The following is a 22422-nucleotide window of genomic DNA, read 5'->3' on the forward strand; positions in this document are numbered from 1 at the left end:
CCCGGGCAACAGGACGCTCAGTGTCTGGAAGGACATCAGAGGCTGAGGTTGCTTGGGCAGGCGCAGCCGAACTCGTCCCCTCCGCTCTGGCCCTCTTCGCCGGCCTGGAGGCCGCGGCGCCCTTTCTTTTGAGAGCCTTCAGGACCCTGGCAAGCATCTGTGCTTCTTCGACATCCATGCCTAAAGAAAAAAAAAAAGAAGAGAGAGAAAGAGAAAAGAAAAGGAGGGCATGAAAAAAGAAGAAAAGAAGAGAAGTGGGAGAAAGAGAGGAAAGGGAAAGAAAAAAAAAAGAGAGATGAAATACTGGCAAGATCCAGGGGGCTCAGACCGATGTTGAACAGAAACTGCTCCTTCAGGAGGTTGGGGAGGGAAAGAGTTGGATATTTGAGGAGCTTTTGGGAGGCTTGATGGTCGTCTCCCTCCAGGCTGGGCGCCCGACGGACGGAGTCCCTCAGGGAGCCCCAAGGGGGCAACTCTAGCCTCAAGGACGGGCATCGAACATAAAGAAACTTCCCCTTTCAGTTATGGATAGAAGAAGGGGCACCCTTCAGTAACCCCTTCCTACTGAACTGAGGGGAGAAGTACCACCAATCTTTCACCATGGGATGACGCTTGAAGGTGTAGAAGTATCTAAACAAGAAAAGGGTGGGCTGGACTTCGACTACATGACAAAGAGAGAGGAACCCTATCAAAAACCTAAAGGAGTTCGGTGCAACCGAAGCCAGAGAAATATCCAAAAATCAGAAAAGAGCAATGATAAAAGGCGGCAGAGGGAGCCAGAGTCCGGCACGAAAGGCCTCCTGGTACAGACAGAAGCAGTCGGGGGGAGGGGCACTAGCCCAGTCGGACGGGTCAGGAAGTTCCAGTTCGTACTCTGGAGGAACCCCATACTGAACTCTTATCAGTTGGAGTTCGTCCGGAGTCAGAGAACATGAAATGGCGTTCGGTGCAAAAATCGGACGAGGTTCAGCTCTACCTACCGGTTCACCTACCGCCTGAGGACTCTGGGAGACCACGACAGACGAACTCCTAGAGCCACTAGAAGAAGAACCCCTGGAAGACATCTAGAGTCACACGAAGACCACCTACAGAGGTGAAATCCCTAAAAATCGGGGAAAATCACAGACAAGGTCCTGGGGGACTGATGTACAGAGCAAGAGGAAGAAAGATCGAATGCCAAAAGGAAGAACAAAAAGAGGAAGGAGTTTCGAGACTAACCTAGGCGATTCAAAGAAGTACGAAGGTGCGAAAAGGGGGACGGCTCGAGGAACGCCTAAGGCTGGGAAGGGCGCTGAGAAAAATTGAAGTTCTCAGGAAGAAGAAGGATGCCAGAACGAGACCGTCGGATAGAGCGAGACTCTTGGAGGAGGAGTGCGGGTTTAAATAGGCCCTGAGATCCGGCATAAGACGATTGCGAATCCCCTCTAGCCGGTCTCTTTTCGCCGCGTGTCCCACTCACCACAGCGGGCGGTTAAAAAGTGACAGACGGCTGACAGTGCCTTTATTGCGCCATGCCTTGAGCACCGTTCCGCTGCAGGTTCCAAAAAAGCCTCTTCGGATCACCTCGATTTGAAAAGACTCCGACGCATGCGCATTAAATGCCAAAAAATCTGAGGACGATCGCACGCGAACATCGAGGGAAAAACTTCGGCTCTGACAATCTTTCTGTACTTCCTTCAATCGAAATTCAAACTCGAAAGTAGGGGGACTGGTGTTGGGTATAAAATACCCTCAGCCGAAGTTCTTAATAGGATTGACCCTCCCAAGACTCCTCCGGCATTCGACCGCAGATGGTATTTCCCTGGACCCCGCCAATGGCTGAACTTCTCCAACAATAGATTCCTACAACTACCAGATCTCAGCCCGAACTCCTACGGGAGCCGGATCTCATCCCCGACCTCGACTGCGAAAAAGCTTCGCCCAGACTCCTACGGGAGTCGGGCTCCGTCCTCGACCCCGATCGCTGGTAAACTTCGTCCGGACTCCTAAGGGGGTCGGACTTCATCCCTGACTTGGATTGCAGGTTGACTCAGCCCGAACTCCTACGGGAGCCGGATCTCATCCCTGACCTTGACTGCGGAAAAGCTTCGCCCGGACTCCTATGGGAGCCGGGCTCCATCCTCGACCCCGATCGCTGGTAAACTTCATCCGGACTCCTAACGGGGTCGAACTTCATCCCTGACTTTGATTGCAGGTAGACTTCGCCCGGGCTCCTAGGGAGCCAGATCTCATCTCCAGCTCCAGCTACGGGAAGACTCAGCCCGAACTCCTACGAGAGCCGGGCCTCGTTCCCAATTCCGACTGCACAAGGACTTCGCTCGGACTCCTACGGGAGCCGGGCTCCACCCACAACTTGGCTTACAGGTAAACTTCGTCCGGACTCCTAAGGGAGCCGGACTTCATCCCTGACTTGGATTGCAGGTTGACTCAGCCCAAACTCCTACGGGGCTGGATCTCATCCCCGACCTCGACTGCGGCAAAGCTTCGCTCGGACTCCTACGGGAGCCGGGCTCCGTCCTCGACCCCGATCGCTGGTAAACTTCGTCTGGACTCCTAAGGGGGTCGGACTTCATCCCTGACTTTGATTGCAGGTAGACTTCGCTCGGGCTCCTACGGGAGCCAGATCTCATCTCCAGCTCCAACTACGGGAAGACTCAGCCCAGACTCCTACGGGAGCCGGGCCTCGTTCCCAATTCTGGCTGCACAAGGACTTCGCCCGGACTCCTACGGGAGCCGGCTCCACCCACGACTTCGCTTACAGGTAAACTTCATCCAGACTCCTAAGGGAGCCGACTTCATCCCTGACTTGGATTGCAGGTTGACTCAGCCCGAGCTCCTACGGGAGCTGGATCTCGTCCCTGACCTCGACTGCGGAAAGACTTCGCCCGGACTCCTACGGGAGTCGGGCTCCGTCCTCGACCCCGATCGCTGGTAAACTTCGTCCGGACTCCTAAGGGAGCCGGACTTCATCCCTGACTTTAATTGCAGGTAGACTTCACCCAGACTCCTACGGAAGCCAGACCTCATCTCCGACTCCGGTTATGGAAAGACTCTGCCCGGACTCCTACGGGAGCCGGACTTCACCCCCAACTTTGATTGAAGGAAGACTCCATCCGAACTCCTGCGAGAGCCGGACTCCGAGCTTCTCTCAGACGGGTGGCTAGCACCTCTCTCTGCCAGACACCCCAGCCGAACTCCAGTCGATAGGCCTGGACTCCCTGGTAGGCCGCAGTAACGGCCACAGCACTGCTCCGCTTCCTGCGATGGAATTCCACACGGCTCCATCACTCCCTGGCAGGCCACCATAATGGCCACGATCTGCTCCACTTCCTGCGATGGATACCACACGATTCTTCCATTCTCTGGCAAGTCGCAACAACGGACGCCGCTCCGCTCCTCGTGGCAGACTCCACGTGGCATGCCCCGGTGATAGCCACGAGTCCACTCCACTACTCTTCGCAACAAACTCCTGGGCAGCCCACTGCCAGACGGTTACAGACGTCGCTATCAGTCTGTTGCCCCCTTCACCTATAAAAGGGGGACCCTAGATACGTTATTCTCTAAGCCCTCATTTTTTACCTAAAAACTCTGCTAAAATTTTCGTTCGAGCACTCCGTTCTTGTTGAGGCAGAGAACTGACTTGAGCGTCAGAGGGTCTTGCGGAGCAACCCCACCTCTGGTTTAGACTTCTTTTACAGGCCCCGACGGTGACTGCGACCTCCACAACTCCAGCCTCTCCGGTACAGGTGGATTTTTGCACCAACACAACTTTTGCCACATAACTTTTCTTTGCCTTTTCCTTAATTTTTTTCTAGAATTTTTCTTATGATTCTCATGCCCCTTATCTCTGGTTTCAACCCAAAAACATAGTAGCAAAGCTATGTGGGATGTCCCCTTTAAATAAGGGACTAAGGGATGTGTCATGGGACCAAGGGGCGCCAAACTTTGGTGCTCCACTTTCTCATGTGGTGAATAAATTCATCGTGTGGAATTATGGTACAAGAGAACCTTCACACAGAAGAACTCTCACTCTTCTGTTAGACGTGTATCCTAGATGCCAGATTGGCTGACACATTCCTGTACAAATCTAAGGGCAAATTTATAATTTTGACTATAAATCAATAAATGGGTTATTCTTCTATCACATTGTGTACATTGGGTCTGTGATATATCCTTTGAGTTAGTAGGAATGTCAATTCATATTTTCAAGAGTTAAAAATTTAAGGCATGAATTTACATAACTAACTCATAAACAGCTCCTGACCATAAGATCATCACGAGGATGGTGATCGATCCTGAAGGTTGGTGTATGATCACTTTCTTAGGATAGATGTATCTTGAGTCTACGGTGTGGAGATATTAGAGCGAGAGTACAGGTATTCATTGAGAATGAGAGTACTGAGCCTGACCACCTCGAGCAGTCATAAGGAAGTCTACCTTCTCGTTGATGACTAGCTCGATGCTGCAGTTGTGTGTTTAGTTCTTTGACCTGAGGTGCATTGACAGTTCACCTTGAGTGTGTTATAATTTGACTACACCATAACTCGATCTCCTAGCCATTCAAAATCCTGAGGTGTATGTTGGCTGTAGCATATTCATTGTAGGAACTAGGTCGCACCAAGATGGATCTATCAACCTCGATAGATGAGAGTAGTCCTATGATGATCGAAAGATGAAGTCCTTAAGCCCATGGCCATGGCAGAGTGAAATAATGGAAAAAGAATTTTTCATTGGGGTTTCACATCGGACTCAGATCGATCAATTTATTCATATGACTGATGTCGGGTTTGACGAGTTCACCTTAACCCTAATTCAGTTGGGACTCATGATAGAGGAACTCAATTACACAGGTAGCTGCACCGAGAGGTTCATCTTCAGTTCTGATGGGTTGCCACCATATACTGCTAGGTGTCACTGATGGATTTTAGGAGCAATTAGAATGATCTTGATGATCGATCATTCTAATTGTCTGAATCAGAAGAGTTCTGATCCTTCAAAAGGAGTTTCGATGATGTCGATGATGAGATCATGATATATCTCATTATCATACAAAATTGAACCTAACTGGGTCACACAAATAAGGGTTAGGGTCTGGATGTCATCAATTGGGCTAACCCAATTGATTTGGATAAGATCCAATTAGGTTCAAAGAAATCGTGCTAGCAAAGGATTGAGCCTAACTTTCTCCTCGTGTAACTTTTCTGTCTCTACTGAGCCAAATGTGATTTGACTCATCTAGAGAACCTTGAGAAAATTTTTCTTAGTCTAAATGAAGCTTGTCTAGCTCAAAAAAGGCTTGTCTTAATTCATGAGATGAATTTAAGACAAGCACCTACTAATTTCTATCACCTGCCAATTTTATTTTAGGACATTTGTCAAAAGTTGACATATGGGTCTTAAATTGAAGGCCACTTGGCAAGAGCTTATTGGAGGATTTTTGTGGAGCCAAACCATATCAAATTGGGTACCATAATCAGATTATGGTGCGAGCCCAATTGGATTAAGGGGGCACCCCAAGTGGATAAGGTTGGAGAGTCTTGATAAGATTGGACTCTTTGGTGCCAACCTCACTTTGTTCTTATCCAGTGTTGGCACCAACTTTGAGATAGAGGTTTGGGTTCTTATCTGATGTGATCATATGACATAAAGCAATCAATCAAATTTTTTCAAATTTTATTAGAATTTTTTGATTGGTTGAATGATGTGGCACTGCGCAGCATACAGGGTCTATATAAACCCTTCTGTGCCTAGGGTTTTAGGAAAAAGTTGTTTTATGCACCAAACCCAATAGCTGCTGCCCCCTCCCTTCTTCTCCATATTCTTCCTGCTCTCCTATCTCCTCTCTTCACGTCCAAGGAGTTTGACATTCATCTGGTGCAAGAAAAAGGCGTGGTGATGCTTGGAATAGGAAGGCTGCAGGATATTTTCGACAGGCTGCTGCTCCAACTTCAGAAGGAGTTCTGAAGTACTTCCAAATCAGATAGAGATCTAATTTTTGGAGCATAGATTTATGAGGAGAAGATATTCTTGGCCCTGCCTAAGTGGATACCGATAGAGGTCAGGCGCTTGTGTGGCTGCATCAGAACCTCAGGCTGTGCAGAGATCATCTACAGGGTAATCAGATTACCCTTGAGGTATATCTATACTTCTCATACTTTTAGATTTAATTTTAGATTTTAAATATCAGATAATAAAATTAGATCTAATAAATATTAGATCTGAAATAGTGTAGGATAAAATTTTTAAATTATTCTACTCCAGATTTGATGAAATCTAGAAGATCCTACAAAGGAAAAAGATGGTTTTTCCTTCAACTGGTATCAAAGCCAGGTTCATGGCTCAGTTTTAGATCTAATTTAGATCTAATTTTAATTTTAATTTATCTAATATTAAAAGATTTTAGATATCATATCAGATGTAATAGAATCTGAAATCAAAATATTTAAAATTAAATCTAAGAAGATCTAACATGCATGAGATGCATGACTAGACTAGGAATTGTTTGATCTATGAATAGTCTTGTAAGTTTATATTTTAATATGATTAAAATATGAATTAGATCTAATTTATTCTCTATTTTTTTGATATTATAAATATTATAATTAGATCAAAAAATAAAAAATAAAATTTAAATTATTCCTTAAAATTGATCTGTTGCATGCCTAGACTAGTTGTAGAATTATTTCAGTAACTTGTCTAGAATAGATTTAATTTTGAATAGTTTAATTTAAATCTTATTTTTTAAATATTACATGTGATGTATCAGATCTGAAAGTATATTAATTAAATTAATTTTTGATACATGAGATTTATGCAAAGCATGTATTAGTTAGATCTTAAATTGTATATGAGATATGTAAATTTAGATCTAACTAGTTTTGTAGTTAAATTTATATTTTTGATTAAGGTGTTCCTCATGGCTGTTCGGTCATAAGAATAAAGTAGAGTTTTAAGACCCTCTCTTCCCATTCAATGGGGTGTTCTTATGACGTGTAAGGGTGCCGCGCATTCATCCTTAATCAGAAATCAAAACTTACTTTTTTGCAAAATCTTAGATCCTGAAACCTTAGGATTTATTTTACATATTTTATTTATGAACCCAAACTTAATTAATGAATTAAGTTTATAAAATTAATTTGATCTAAAATTAAAATTTTAGATCTAAGATATTTTCATAAAATTGAGTTCGGGCTTGGGTAGCTCAATTAGGTCTAGCGGTTGATCAAACCGAATCAAGAGTTGGTTATGTGAAATCATGAAAGCTAATAATTGACCAGCCTAATAGGATTAAGTCTGGATCAAGGTCGAATCATATTTAGATGTGACTCGATCAAGTTAAGACCTAATTTGGCTCAGTGGTTAGAGTCTGGATTGTAGGCTAACCCAATTAGTTCTAGTTTGATAGTTTGGTGTCTAAGGTAAGTTGGGCAGATGCGACCAACTGGTTTTTAATTGGGAGCTACTCGACTCGAATGCACTCTTATCGACTTAATGGCATATCCCTTCCACCGGTGTCACTTACCTGACCATATGTATCGATCCAGTTCTGATTTGAGGTGGCTAACAATTCAAGCTGACCCATGCCACTAGGTTAGTCATAATTGTTATGACTATGTCAAGTCAAGTTTAATAAGACCTAAATCAAATCTCCCTAAGAAAATATTAAGTCTAGGTCTTCCACCATTGTGGATGTGCGGGTCCTTTCCAGGGTTGATTGTTCTCGGCTGGTTACCATGGCTCAGTTGCACTGAGAAGATGCAACCATGTCCATTAAGCATTGGATGCTACGAATTAGAGGATGGGTTGGGCTCAATATTTGGATACGGTGAGGGACCCAATCAGGAATCTAGTTCGTGCAAATGGTGGGTCTGACTTAACTAAGGATTGGAGCAATATTTCGGACACGGTGAGCTTCATGAATTAGAGACCAAGTTTTGGATACACCATGATTAGAGAATCATTGGATAAGAATTATCCACTCATCGATTGACCCATCACCAATAACTGTTAGGTGAGGTGATGAGCCAGTTGGTGAGACGCACCACCCACTAGAAATCACTGATTATGGAGATTTTCACATCTCTACCAAAGGAGTGTAGGGATCTGAGAAAATAGTAGGAGCCTAATTTGTTTAAAAATCAAAACTCCTAAATAAATTGGTTAAGTCTAATTACAAAATCTAACTAAAAACTATTGACTCTCTACAGGAAAACATGTCTGCGTCCAACCCCCTGATCAAAATACTAGACACCCACAGATTAACTAGACCCAATTTCAAGGACTGGTTAAGGAACTACAGAATTATTCTGGGTTTCAAAAAATTGACCCATGTCTTGGACCAGGACCCACCCGCCATGCCAGCACATCCGACTGCTGAACAGAGAGCGTCTCTAGAAAAGTGAATGGATGATGATAACAAAGCAAGGTACTACATATTGGGTACAATGTATGATGACTTGCAGTGCCAACATGAGAATATTTTGACTATCCGCCAAATGTTGGCTCACCTACAAGAGTTGTTTGGTGAACAAAGTCACGCAGTCAAGTATAAAGTCTGTCAAAGACTTTTTAAGGCTAAAATGCGTGATGGGCAGTCAGTCCAAGATCATTGTTTGACAATGATCAAGGATCTTGAGGAGCTTGAGAAGCTCGGTATCATCTTAGACAAGGATTTTCAAATTAATGTGATCCTTCAGTCCTTGTCTGATGCATATGGTCAGTTCATCATGAACTTTCATATGCGTAAGATGTAGTGTACCTTGGCTGAGTTAATGAACATGCTGGTTACGACTGAGCTCTATATGAAGGGTTCAAAAGGTACAGTTCTTACTGTGGAGCAGACTTCTTCCAAGAGAAAGTCTTTTGGAAAGAAAAAGAAGTCTGCGAAGAAACAGAAGGTGGATGGCAAGAAGAAGAAGACAGAACCGAAGAAGAAGGCTGCTGATAAGGAAAAATATTTTCACTGCCAATCAGACAGCCATTGGAAGCGGAACTATCCTCAGTACTTGGCCACCCTAAAGAATAAGAAGGATGGTCCTTCTGGGGGTATGCTCATTTTAGAATCTAACCTTACGATTTCTTCTGCATCTAGTTGGGTGCTTGACTCTAGTTCTAGTGCTCATTTATGTACTTCTATGCAGGATCTTGAGGAGAGCAGGAGGCTGAGGGATGGGAAGATGATCCTACGCATCGAAAATAGAGTAAGAGTTGCTGCTGTGGCCGTAGGAACCTACCCTCTGCGATTACTGTTAGGATTAGATTTAGTTTTAAGAGACTGTTATTATGTGCCTACAGCAAGTAGGAATTTGATTTCTGTTTCATGTTTAGCATAATAAGGCTATGTGATTAGCTTTCATAAGGACTATTGTAATATTTTTTATGAAAATAATAAAGTTGCAAATATTTTTGTCATTAACGATCTCTATCAGTTACATGTTGATGTATCTGTATTTAATATCGAGCAAAATATAAATGCCATAAGAATTAAAAGGCCTAGAGATAGTCTGAATAATAGGTATCTGTGGCACCTAAGGCTAGTCATATAGCAAAAGACAGGGTTAACAAATTGGAGAAATTCGGGCTATTGAGTCCGTTGACTTTCAAGTTATATCCAGTTTGTGAATCATGCCTTCAAGGCAAAATGACCAAGCTTCTTTTTGTGAGATATGGAAAAAGGACTACAGACCTACTTGCCCTAGTACATACGGATGTGTGTGACCCATTTGATGTGTCGGCTAGAGGCAAGTACATCTACTTCATTATCTTTACTGATGATATGTCTAGGTATAGGTATGTGTTTCTAATGAAACACAAATCTGAAGCTTTTGAAAGGTTCAAAAAATTCAGACATGAGGTAGAAAAACAAACAAAAAGCCCATTAAGGTTCTTCGATCAGATCAAGGAGGTGAATACCTTAGTCGGAAGTTCCTAGACTATCTTAAAGATAATGGTATAGTCTCTCAATGGACTCCACCTGGAATGCCTCAACTCAACGGAGTTTCAGAATAGAAAATCGGACCCTATTAGATATGGTCCATTCCATGATGAGCTTCACGGACCTCTCTAAATTTCTTTGGGGACATTATCTCATGACAGCAATTTATGTATTGAATAGGGTTTCCTCTAAAATCATTCCTACCACATCGTATGAGATATGGCATGGTAAGAAGCCAAGTCTGAATCATCTCAGAATTTGGAGTTGTCTGGCTCATGTCAAGAGACAGCAGACGGACAAGTTAGAGTTCAGATCTTTTAGAGCTCGGTTCATAGGATATTCTAAAGAGTCATTAGGATACTATTTTTATATTCTGAAAGATCATAATGTGATTGTGAGTCGAAATACTTTTTTTTTAAAAAATAATTTATTCAAGATGGTGGCATTGGAAGAATAATTAAGCTCAAGGAGAATGTCTCCCAAGAGCAACGAGCTAAAGAACCTGAGGAATCAAATCAATCAGAACCAGTCCTAACACTACCTCTTCCACCTTGTAGATCGACTAGGATTTCATGTCCTCCTGAAAAGTACTTAGGTACCATACAAGAGGATGTAGAAGAAATGTTTCTCACAAAAAATGAGGTTTATGGTGATGATCCCAAGACCTATGACGAGGCGATATCAGATATGGACTTCGAGAAATGGTTAGAGGCAATGAGATCAAAAATTGACTCGATACACTCAAACCAAGTCTGGACCTTGGTAGATCCACCTAAAGGTATTGTACGTATTGGGTGTAAATAGATCTTCAAGAGAAAGATAGGTGTAGATGGAAATGTGGGGACATTCAAGGCTAGGCTCATAGCGAAAGGTTATAGTTAGCGTGAAGGCATTGACTACAAGATACCTTCTCGCCCGTAGCCATGCTAAAATCAATCCGCACATTGCTTGTTGTTGCAGCCTATTTTGATTATGAAATATGGCAGATGGACATGAAAATGACGTTCTTAAATGGATATCTTGAGGAAGATATCTATATGGAACAGTCGCTTGATTTCACATCCAGTGATGATGATCACAGGATCTGCAAGCTGCAAAGATCTATTTATGGACTTAAGCAAGCATCTCGAAGTTGGAATACTCGTTTCAATGATGTGATCAAAATATTTGGTTTCATCAAGAACGAGGAGGAACCATGTGTGTTCAAAAAAGTCAGTGGGAGCACGGTTGTCTTCCTCGTATTGTATGTAGATGACATCCTCCTAATAGAGAATGACATTCTCATGTTGACCTCAGTCAAAGTATGGTTGTCTAAGGAGTTCTCTATGAAAGATCTAGGAGAGGCATCCTTTATACTGGGTATTAAGGTCTATAGAGATAGACCAAATAAAATGCTGGGACTTTCACAGAAGATGTACATAGAGGAGGTGCTAAAAAGGTTTAGAATGAAAAACTCCAAAAGAGGTTTAGTACCTTTTAGACATGGCATTCATCTCTCCAAGAAGATGTGCCCTAGCATACCTGAGGAGATTGAACGCATGGGCAAAATCCCTTATGCTTCGGCAATAGGGAGCCTCATGTATGCCATGATATGTACACAACCTGATATAGCCCATGCTGTGAGTGTCACAAGCAGATATCAAGCGAATCCAGGAGAAGAGCACTAGACTTCTATAAAATATATCCTTAAGTACTTAAGAAGGACTAAGGATATGTTTCTAGTCTTTGGGAATGGAGAACTCCAGATTCAGAGATATACAGACTCAGACTTTATGTCTGATATAGATAATCGAAAGTCGATATCTGGGAGTCTATTTATTTGCAATGGTGGTACAGTTAGCTGAAAGAGTTTCAAGTAGATGGTGATTGCTGATTCCACCGTGGAGGCAAAGTATATTGCTGCATCGAAAGCTGCGAAGAAGGCATTTTGGTACAAAAAGTTTGCCGCAGAGCTTAGAGTGATGTCATCGGATGCCATCCCTCTTTACTGCGATAATAATGGCACCATAGCCCTAGCTAAGGAACCAAGATCTCACCAGAAGTCCAAGGCATATCGAGCGGTGATTTCATCTGATCCATGATTACCTCGAAAAGGATTATGTCGAGATTAAGAGAGTCGACTCCACAGACAATGTGGCAGATCCACTGACAAAGCCATTAGGCCAGCAAAAGATCGAAGCCCACCTTAAGAAGATGGGACTTAGATATGTAGCCAATTGGCATTAGGTCAAGTGGGAGTTTGTTTGATGTGTGCCCTAGATGCCAGATTAGCTGACACATTCCTGTACAAATCTAAGGGCAAATTTATAATTTTGACTATAAATCAATAAATAGGTTATTCTTCTATCACATTATGTACATTGTGTCTGTGGTACATCCTTTGAGTTAGTAGGATGTCAATTCATATTTTCAAGAGTCAAAAATTTAAGGAATGAATTTACATAACTAACTCATAAACAGCTCTTGACCATAGGATCATCACGAGGATGGTGATCGATCCAGAAGATTAGTGTACGATCACTTTCTAAGGGTAGATATATCTTGAGTCTATAGTGTGGAGACATTAGAGTGAGAGTACAGGTATTCATTGAGAATGAGAGTACTGAGCATGACCACCTCGAGCAGTCATAAGGAAGTCTACCTTCTCGTCAATGACTAGCTCGATGCTGTAGTTGTGTGTCTAGTTTTTTGATCTGAGGTGCATCGACAGCTCACCTTGAGTGTGTTATAGTTTAACTACACCATAATTTGATCTTCTAGCCATTTGAAACCCTAAGGTGTATGTTGGCTGTAGCATATTCATTGTAGGAACTAGGTCGCACCAAGATGGGATCTATCAACCTCGGTAGATGAGAGGAGTAGTCCTATGATGATCGAAAGATTGAGTCCTTAAGCTTATGGCCATGGCAGAGTGAAATAATAGAAAAAGAGTTTTTCATTGGAGTTTCACATCGGACTCAGATCGATCGATTGATTCATATGACTGATGTTGGGTTTGACGAGTTCACCTTAACCCTAATTCAGTCGGGACTCAATCACACAGGTTGCTGCACCGAGAGGTTCATCTTCAGTTCTGATGGGTTGCCACCATATACTGCTAGGTGTCACTAGTGGATTTTGGGAGCAATTAGAATGATCTTGATGATCGATCATTCTAATTGTCTGAATCAGAAGAGTTCTGGTCTTTCGAAAGGAGTTTCGATGATGTCGATGATGAGATCACGACATGTCTCATTACCATATGAAATTGAACCTAACTGGGTCACACAAACAAGGGTTAGGGTCTGGATGTCATCAATTGGGCTAACTCAATTGATTTGGATAAGATCCAATTAGGTTCAAGAAAATCGTGCTAGCACACGATTGAGCCTAACTTTCTCCTCGTGTAATCTTTTCTGTCTCTACTGAGCAAAATATGATTTGACTCATCCAGAGAATCTTCAGAAGGTTTCTCTCAGTCTAAATGAAGCTTGTCTAGCTCCAAAAAGGTTTGTCTTAATTCATGAGATGAATTTAAGACAAGCACCTGCTAATTCCTGTCACCTGCCAATTTTATTTTAGGATATTTGTCAAAAGTTGACATATGGGTCTTAAATTGAAGGCCACTTGGAAAGAGCTTATTGAAAGATTTTTGTGGAGCCAAATCACATCAAATTGGGTGCCATAATTAGATTATGGCGCAAGCCCAATTGGATTAAGTGGGCACCCCAAGTGGATAAGGTTGGAGAGTCTTGATAAGATTGGACTCTTTGGCGCCAACCTCTCTTTGTCCTTATCCAGTGTTGGTGCCAACTTTGAGATAGAGGCTTGGATTCTTATCTAATGTGATCAGATGACATCAAGCAACCAATCAAAATTTTTCCAAAATTTATTGGAATTTTTTGATTGGTTGAATGATGTGGCACTGCGCAGCATACAGGGTCTATATAAACCCTTCTGCGCCTAGGGTTTTAGGAGGAAGTTGTTTTATGCACCAAACCCAATAGCTGCCACCCCCTCCCTTTTTCCCCACATCCTCCCTGCTCTCCTATCTCTCCTCTTCACATCCAAGGAGTTGGATGTTCATCTGGTATAAGAAAAAGGCATGGTGACGCCTGGAACAAGAAGCCTGCAGGACATCTTCGATAGGCTGCTGCTCCAACTTCAGAAGGAGTTCTGAAGCACTTACAAATCAGATAGAGATCTAATTTTTGGAGCATAGATTTATGAGAAAAAGATGTTCCAAATCCTATCTGAGTGGATACCGGTAGAGGCCAGGCACTTGCGTGGCTATAACAGAACCTTGGGCTGTGCTGAGATCATCTACAGGATAATCAGATTATCCTTGAGGTATGTCTATACTTCTCATACTTTTAGATTTAATTTTAGATTTTAAATATTAGATAAAAAATTAGATCTAACAGACATTAGATCTGAAATAGCATAGGATAAAATTTTTAAATTATTCTGCCCCAGATTTGATGAAATCTGGAAGATCCTACCAAAGAAAAAGGTGGTTTTTCCTTCATCTTCTACATTCGATAAAAATTCCACATTAATTTAGTGACAAATCAAAGGAGATCAGTTTGAGAAATAAAGCCAATGCGTTAAGATAAGAGTCTTCATTAAGAAGGACTCTTCATCTCCACACGTTAAAATGAATGGGGGGGGCATTAATATTTTGGTGTGGCATCTAGTAGGTGCAGAGGAGTCCTTTTCCACTTAAAATTATTTTAAGTTGGGTAGGAAACCAATTAAGATAGACCCAATCCCATTAGGTCAAAGACAACTGGTTTAGGTTAGCTTAAACACTTTGATCTAAACCAATTTAAGAACTTGGGTTAATACAATATGCTAGCATATCAAATTAACCCATAGAATTTATATTAAACTCTAATTAAATCAGATCAAAACAAATCTCAAAGTGTGTGACCCATTGAATTCTAAATCTAGCCAGCAGTGGACTAAGACTTTCGACGTAATCCTAATTCGATTAGATTAGGTCACCCAAAGAGTCCCAATCAACTTGGACTCTTCCAAATTAATTTCAGAATTAAACTTTTTTAATTTTGATGAGTCCATAAGTCTAGATTGACATCTAGCAATATGTCAAGACTATCCAAAAAATTTAAAATTTTGATGAAAAATTATCAAAATATCTTTCAACGGTAAGTTACCATATAATTCAATTCTTCAGTCAAACAACATCTCAGATGAGCTATGGGTATAAAAATATTATTAAAAATTATATTTCAAAGTCAATCATCAGTCTGTTGATGGTTGTACTTATCATTGTATTTGTATATGAATTGTTAAACTAATAAGTATTATTTGATTATTTCATCACTGTGTACATCTCATTTTGAACTCTTGTTATGTAATGAAGTCCTTAGGATTATTTGATTCAATATAGGAGGATATATCGTTTAGTCTTTAAATAAGTTCATGATCAAATGATATGCTGTTACTAGGATGATAGACATATCAAGTGTAGGTCATTGTGTACTATATAGATTGGTTGTCCTCTTAATCAAAGAGCATGGAGACACCCGTATGGCATGCAGGTGAAATATAGGAGTACATTTCACTGAATGTGACCAACTCCAGAGCACTTTGCTATCAAGAGTCCCTCCGAAGAGATATAGGTATAGGTATCCCTCTGACCTGAGATCACCACGGTAACTTACAAGTAACTCACTATGCTTTGGTGCCAGATTACTTGAATTTTTAATTCAGCGATGAAAAATTTTTGGACATAGTCAAGTACATGTGAAGTCGGTGTGTGAGTCAAGATGGAATTGACCCCTCTAAATAAGTAAGAGTTAATGTATCAGTGTGTTTCAATTCAGTAAAACCTTGGCTGGGGTAATTCGTGTGATGGATTTTAAAAATTAAAATACAATGTGGAAGACCATGTCAGGGTTGGCAGTTAAACTCTAGGTCACCTTAAGCATTTGACCAAAAGGGATGAATTATATGGTAACTATATTCAAATAAGTTCTTGAGTGTTGCTTAGCATACATTCGGCCTATTCGAATGGCGGGTACCATTGCTAGATGGTTACTCCGATTGATACAAGAATCAGTTCCTGTGCTACTGGTTTAGGTTTGAACCTATGGGGTCACACACATTAGAAGTTTCTCTTCAATCATTTAGTTAATCTGAAGAGTCTCAATCAATAGAAACTCTGGTGAAGAGTCCCACTTGACAGGGACTCTAGAGAAGAGTCCCACTGGACGGGGACTCTAGAGAAGAGTCCCATTAAATTTGGACTCTATCATTAATAAAAAAATTAATTAATAATTAGATTACTAATTAACTCAATTTGATTAAGTATTAAAGTCTGGATCATGTCTGATTGAATCTGATTCAATCAGGTCAAGTCTGATTAGGTTATGAGATGACCTAATCGATAAGGAAGAAATGATCCTGATTTGATCGGATCTATGACCTAATTAATTTATTAATTTGATCAAATTTAATTAAAATTATAAGAGCCTAATTATATTAGGTTCATCATATTTTATTTGGATCTAATTGGATTGGGTTTGAAAGAAATCCAATTAGTTAAACCCTAGAGTCCCAAATGAGCAGGACTCTATCCCTTGCGCCACCAAAATTATCTCATACCTTTTCTCACCACAAAAAATTAGTTTGTATATAAGAAAATTAGAAAATAATCTTTTTTTTCATTCATTAAGAAAATTTTTTGGTTTTGATTTGAATTCAAATTATTTTAAATTTCAACTTAAAACCTTATCCATATCCTTCCACATGTTGGCTGCTTTTGAATGGGTCTATTGTGTATGAGAAAAGGAGGTCTTTTCAACTTATTTTTATACATAATTTTCTTTGGTAAGTCCCTCTTTAAGTTAGATAAGGGTGAGAAAATGTTGGAGTTGAATTAAAATTCAAAAGAGTTTGAATTACAACAAACTCCAGCCCTTATCCTGTTTTATCTGGTTTATGCGACAACCATAAAAAGGCTATAATTTTGTATGTCAAAAGAAGAGAGCTCTTCACAATGAGATATCAGAGAGAAAGAGGGTCAAAAATACTTCTTTCAGATGTGAGGATTGGGTGGGTTTCCTTCTTCCTTGATGTGAACAAAAGAGGAGACCGTTCTCCTCTTGGGTGAGAGACCTAGAACTGTTCTAGATTTTTGGGTGAGAGAAAAAATAAAGAGAAGAGAGTCTTCATCTATATTATTTCTATCATCCAGCATTCTTTTTTGATCTATCTTCGATATCAAAAAGGTTCAAGATGATCGAAGAAGGAGATCAAGTCAAATCTGCCATCAAAAGCCAACTGCGCGAGCTAGCACTCTCGTGGAGGGCTGATCAGTTCGAGGGGCTTCGTGTGGACCATCTGTAGAGGTCAGATTCTTATACGGATGGTTTGCATTAGTGAAAGCTTCATACCATATTTATCAGCAGTAGAGATCATCAACCCATGAAAAGATAATGAGTTCTGAACTCTACCAACATAATCTAAAGGTTAGATCAAATTCAGGGCATCAATGTGATCGATGCAGTTTTCTTTTTTATTTCAGATTTTATATATAAATTTTTTATGTCATGGATACATAATGATAATTTAGATCTGATCTAAAGTATGTTTAGAAGATTAAAATATTTAATCTTTTATTATTTCATTATAAAATTTTAAAAATATATACTTTGAACTATCCATTTTTCTTTCATATGGTATCAGAGTCAGGTTTCTTATGACATGAAATTTTTGAATATAATCTGATTTTAATTATTTAGATTAAATTTAAATAGTTAATTTTAAATCTAAGTAGTATAGTAATCTGATTGGATAGATCTTCATAGCCATTCGATTATAGGAGAAATTAGAATTTCACTATCTTATTTACCCATTCGATGGGATCTTCTATTCATGTAAAGATGCTACGTGATCTTTTTCATGATGATGAACAATAAAAAAAATTTTAAAATTTTATTTTAGATCTAAAATAATATATATTAGATCTGAAATTAATGTTTTGATCATCAGATGATTGATTGTAAAAATATTTTATATAATTAAAAATTATTTTTAAACATCGAACTCGAACCCATATTAGCCCAAAGCTTAATTGAGAATTAAGTGATCTAGATTTGAAAATCAAAGATCTAAGGTATTAATTTCATAACTCATGGGTTAATGGGTTAGCTCGACTCAAGTTATTTAACTGGGTTAGACCTAGGGTTAGAAATCATTGATAATGGACCATGTTAGTAATTGATCAAATCTAATTAAAAGTTAATTCTGATTGGATCAATTTTTTCTCTTGATCTATTTCAATAGTTGTAGTTGGTCAAGTCCATATTTTTGATTAGACCAATATGGACTTTGATCGTAGCTCCATAGTCGAATTCAAGTCTATAAGTTGATCAAATTGAAAATGACTAACCAGTTGGTGTCTAAGATAAGTATGGCAGCTTTGATCGATGGTCATTAATTGAGAGCTACTCGCATAGATTGATTTTATGTCGAGTTAATGATATATCCCTCCCATCGATCTCACTTATCTGGCCAACATGGTGAATCATGTTTTGATTAGATCACTTAATGATTGGAGTTGACCCATGCTAACTAAAAAATTAGTATGACTGATTTAGGTGTCCCTAGTTCAACTTATCTTTAGTCCTCTTTATGACTTGATGAAGCCAGTAAAAGGATTCATGATTGATTGGGTGGACCAGCTAATGTCTGATCTTCTTAAATCTGACTTGATGAAGTTAGTGGGAGGATTAAGATTAACTGGTTAAGTCTCATCTCATCTCTCATTTCAACTAGTTAAATCCTCTAAAATTATTAGGTCGCTAAAATAAAATAGTTATAGTGATAACTAGATCATAGCCTCCCATTAAGTTGGGTGATAATGAGTCTAATGGTTTAGATGATCATTGGAGGCACCACATGCGTGGTGCTTATCTGGCTGTCGGAATTATCATTCATAATATGTTGTTTTAGCTGTGTCTTTCTGATGATGGTCAGATTGGCCGAGCCACACTCGGATCTAGCACTCATTTGTTAGATACACTAAATTCTGGCATGTTAATGGTTGGACCTAATCAGAGCCTTCAGTGGAGGTGCCACATGCCTGCTGAAGAGGTGTCTGGGGCAAAATTGAATACTAAAAATTATTTGATGAAATAATTAGTTAAGAACCTACCCGTGGATATACAAGGGTTGGCCGAACCACACTCGGGCCCATGTGCAGTCCATGTGGATTCTAGTATCCACTAAGAAATTAGTGTAATTTTTCGAATTGAAGGTATAGGCTATCAATTCGAATAAAATAGTAAAAAAAACCTTTAGACTAAAATCCATATCTTTAGACTTAATCAATTCATATACTAATTAGGTTTTGATTTTTTTTGCAGTTATGGCCACCACCTTGTCGCTCCAATCACTATTAGATAGTGATAAATTGATAGGACCAAATTTTGATAGCTGGTATCGAAAGCTCCAAATAGTTCTAGAGCACAAACAGATCTTGTATGTACTGACAAATCCGACATCTGAGGAGCCAGCTCCGAATGCGCATAGCACGGTCAGAGATACTTATTAGAAGTGGCTTAATGACCGAACTACGGTTCATTGTATTATACTGGCAGTGATGAATGATGAGTTTAGCCATCGTTTCGAGAATGCTCAGCCACAGGATATGTTGCAAATGTTGAACGAGTCCTTTGGCACACCCGACGATGTTGAGAGGCACAAGACTAGTTATACCATCTTCAATGCTCGAATGAAGGAAGGAGCATCAATCACTGATCATGTATTGTACATGATCGAGATGATTGAGCACCTAAGAAAGCTTGGCTTTCTCCTGCATGAGCAGTTGAAAAAAGATGCTATTCTAAACTCTCTGCCTATGTCCTACCTCCCTTTCCTTATTCATTTTTGAATGACAAAGCCTGCAGTTAACTACCATGGGTTGCTGGGGTTACTGCAAAACTTTGAGAAGGATCACTAGCTCCAAAAGGAGTCGGTGAATACTGTGGGAAGGTCTTCTTTTGGATGTTGATCATTTAAGAAAGGAAAGAAGAACAAGAAGAACAAGAAGAACAAGAAAAGGGTGCAAAGTATTGGGGCACCCAAACCCAGTCAGACCAAGAAACCCAAGTTCGACCAGAGTCAGGCGGAATACTTTTACTGCAAGAAGTAGGGGCACTGAAAAAAAAATTATCCTCAATACATTGCCTCTCTGGATCTGAACAAACCAAGAAAGAAGCAAGTTGTTGCTGGACAAGGTAATTATATGATAACACTTTGTAATTTCTCAATTTGTGATTTCACTATCTGGGTATTAGATACTGCTGGTGCAAAATTCCGCCGACGTCGGAGAAGCTGGAGTCGAGGGGAATGAGTTTGCCATCGGGACCTGCAAGGAAAGTCTAAACTGGAGTTGGGGGTGCTCCGACAAGACCCTCCGATGCTCAAGTCAGTACTCTGCTTCAACAGAAATGGAGCACTCGAACGAGATTTTAGCAGAGTTTTGAGATAGAATTTTGAGCTTAGAGAAGAATGTACCTGAGAGTCCCTTTTTGTAGATGGAGAGCGTAATTGATTGACAGCGACGTCTGTAACTGCCTGGTAGTGGGCTATTCGGGGCCACGCGGAGTTTGTTACGCAGAGTAGTGGCATCAGGGGGCCGTTCAGGGCCACATGGAGTTTGTTATGGAGAGTGGAGTGGTGTCTATTGTCGCAACTTGTCAGAGAGTAATGGAGCCACGCGGAGTCTATTACAGAGAGTGGAGCAGGATAGTGGCCATTGTCATGACTTGCTAGAGAGTTCGGGCCTGACGGTTGAAGCTCGACTGGGACATCTGATGGAGCGGAATGGCTCTTTGTCTCAGCAATCCAGGAGAAGCTCGAATATTTTTGAGGTTGCTAATGAGTCTACTATTATCGGATGCCTTGGATGCTGATGCTACAGGCAGGAGTCATCTGCTGTAGAAACTCGGACGGGAACTTTTTGTTGGTGAAGTTCGGTAGAAGTTCGATTGCCAGAGAAGTCCGTCTGGGATTTGCTTGATGTGGAAGCTCATCTAAAGATTATCTACCGGAGAGGTCCAGTTTCATGAGGAATCCGACAGGGGGTCATCTGACAGTGGAGTTTAGATGGCATTGTGGAGGTTTGTCCGCTGGAGGAGTCTTGAGGACACTGTGGAAGGTCGAACATCGGAGGAGTCCAGGATTCAATATTTAATTCTGCTGTAGAAGTTTAAATGGAGTCTGACTTTTGCAGGAGTCTGAAAGGAGTCCGCTTATTGTAGAAGCTCGGACAAAGAGCGGTTGTCGTAGAAGCTCGGATGGAGACTTCTTATTATAGAAGTCCCACTACTGGAGAAGCTCGATCATTGATGAAGTTCAAAAGAAGTTCGGAGTAGAGATCCGACTGGTGGGGCCTGTCCGTTGTAGGAGTTCATCTGTGATCCATCCACTATGAAAGTTTGGATGGAGTCTGACTCTTGTAGGAGCTCGGATGAAATCCAAAAAATGGTTGATCGTCGTAGAAACTTGGATGGAGTCTAGTTACTGTAGAAGTCCTGCTGTTGGAGAAGCTCGGACATTGACGAAGTCTAGAAGAAGTTCGGAGAAAAGTCGTTCATGGCCGGAAGAAGTCTGGAAGAGATTCGAAGAATGGTCGATCACTGTAGAAAATCGGCTGATAATGAAGCCCAGAGAGCATTTGGAGCAGTTCGATAGATAAATGGGGGAGCTCATTATCAGAGAAGTCTGGATGGTATAATGGAAGCTCGGACGGTCGAGGGAGTTTAGAAAGATGCCATACAAGGTCGGAAGCTGGAAAAGCCCTGGAAGGGTCGGCCTTTTACAAACTTCGACTGGGGGTATTTTATACCCAACACCAGTCCCCCTATTTTCGAGTTCGGACTCTGAATGAAGTACAGAGAAATTTTCACAGCCAAAGTTGCCTCCCTCAATTTTCGTACTCGATTGTTTTTAGATATTTTGGCATTTGGCACGCTGATGCTGGAGCCTTTTCAAATCAAGGTGACCTGAAAAGATTTTTTCAGAATTTTCGCTGGAGCGCTGCTCTAGGTATGGTGCAATAATAGTTTTGTCAGTTGTCGGCCACTTTCAGCCGCCTGTCATGGTGAGTGGGCCACGTGGTGGTTATAGATCGGCTAGAGGAGACCTGCAGTCATTATTGCACCGGACCCCGTCGCCTATTAAAACCCACCTCCCTCCTTTAGGGATCTCACTTTGCATGGGAGTTTCTTTGGTCCCTTTTTCTTCCTGAGAGTTCCATTCTTCCTCAGCATCCTTCTCGGCCTTAGGTATTTTTCGAGTCGTCCCCATCTCTGCATCTCTGCATCCTTCAGACTAGCCTAGGTTAGCTCCAGAACTCTCCCTTTTTTTGCGGCTCTGTTTCTAAACTGTGCCGATCTTCCTTCGTTGCAGATATGGGCACGGACGTGGCTCGGATGTTAGCCAAGAGTCTCAGGGCCACAAGAGGGAAGGCGTTG

The sequence above is a fragment of the Elaeis guineensis genome, chromosome 8 (genome assembly GCF_000442705.2).
Source record: "Elaeis guineensis isolate ETL-2024a chromosome 8, EG11, whole genome shotgun sequence".
NCBI classification, from domain to species: Eukaryota; Viridiplantae; Streptophyta; class Magnoliopsida; order Arecales; family Arecaceae; genus Elaeis; species Elaeis guineensis.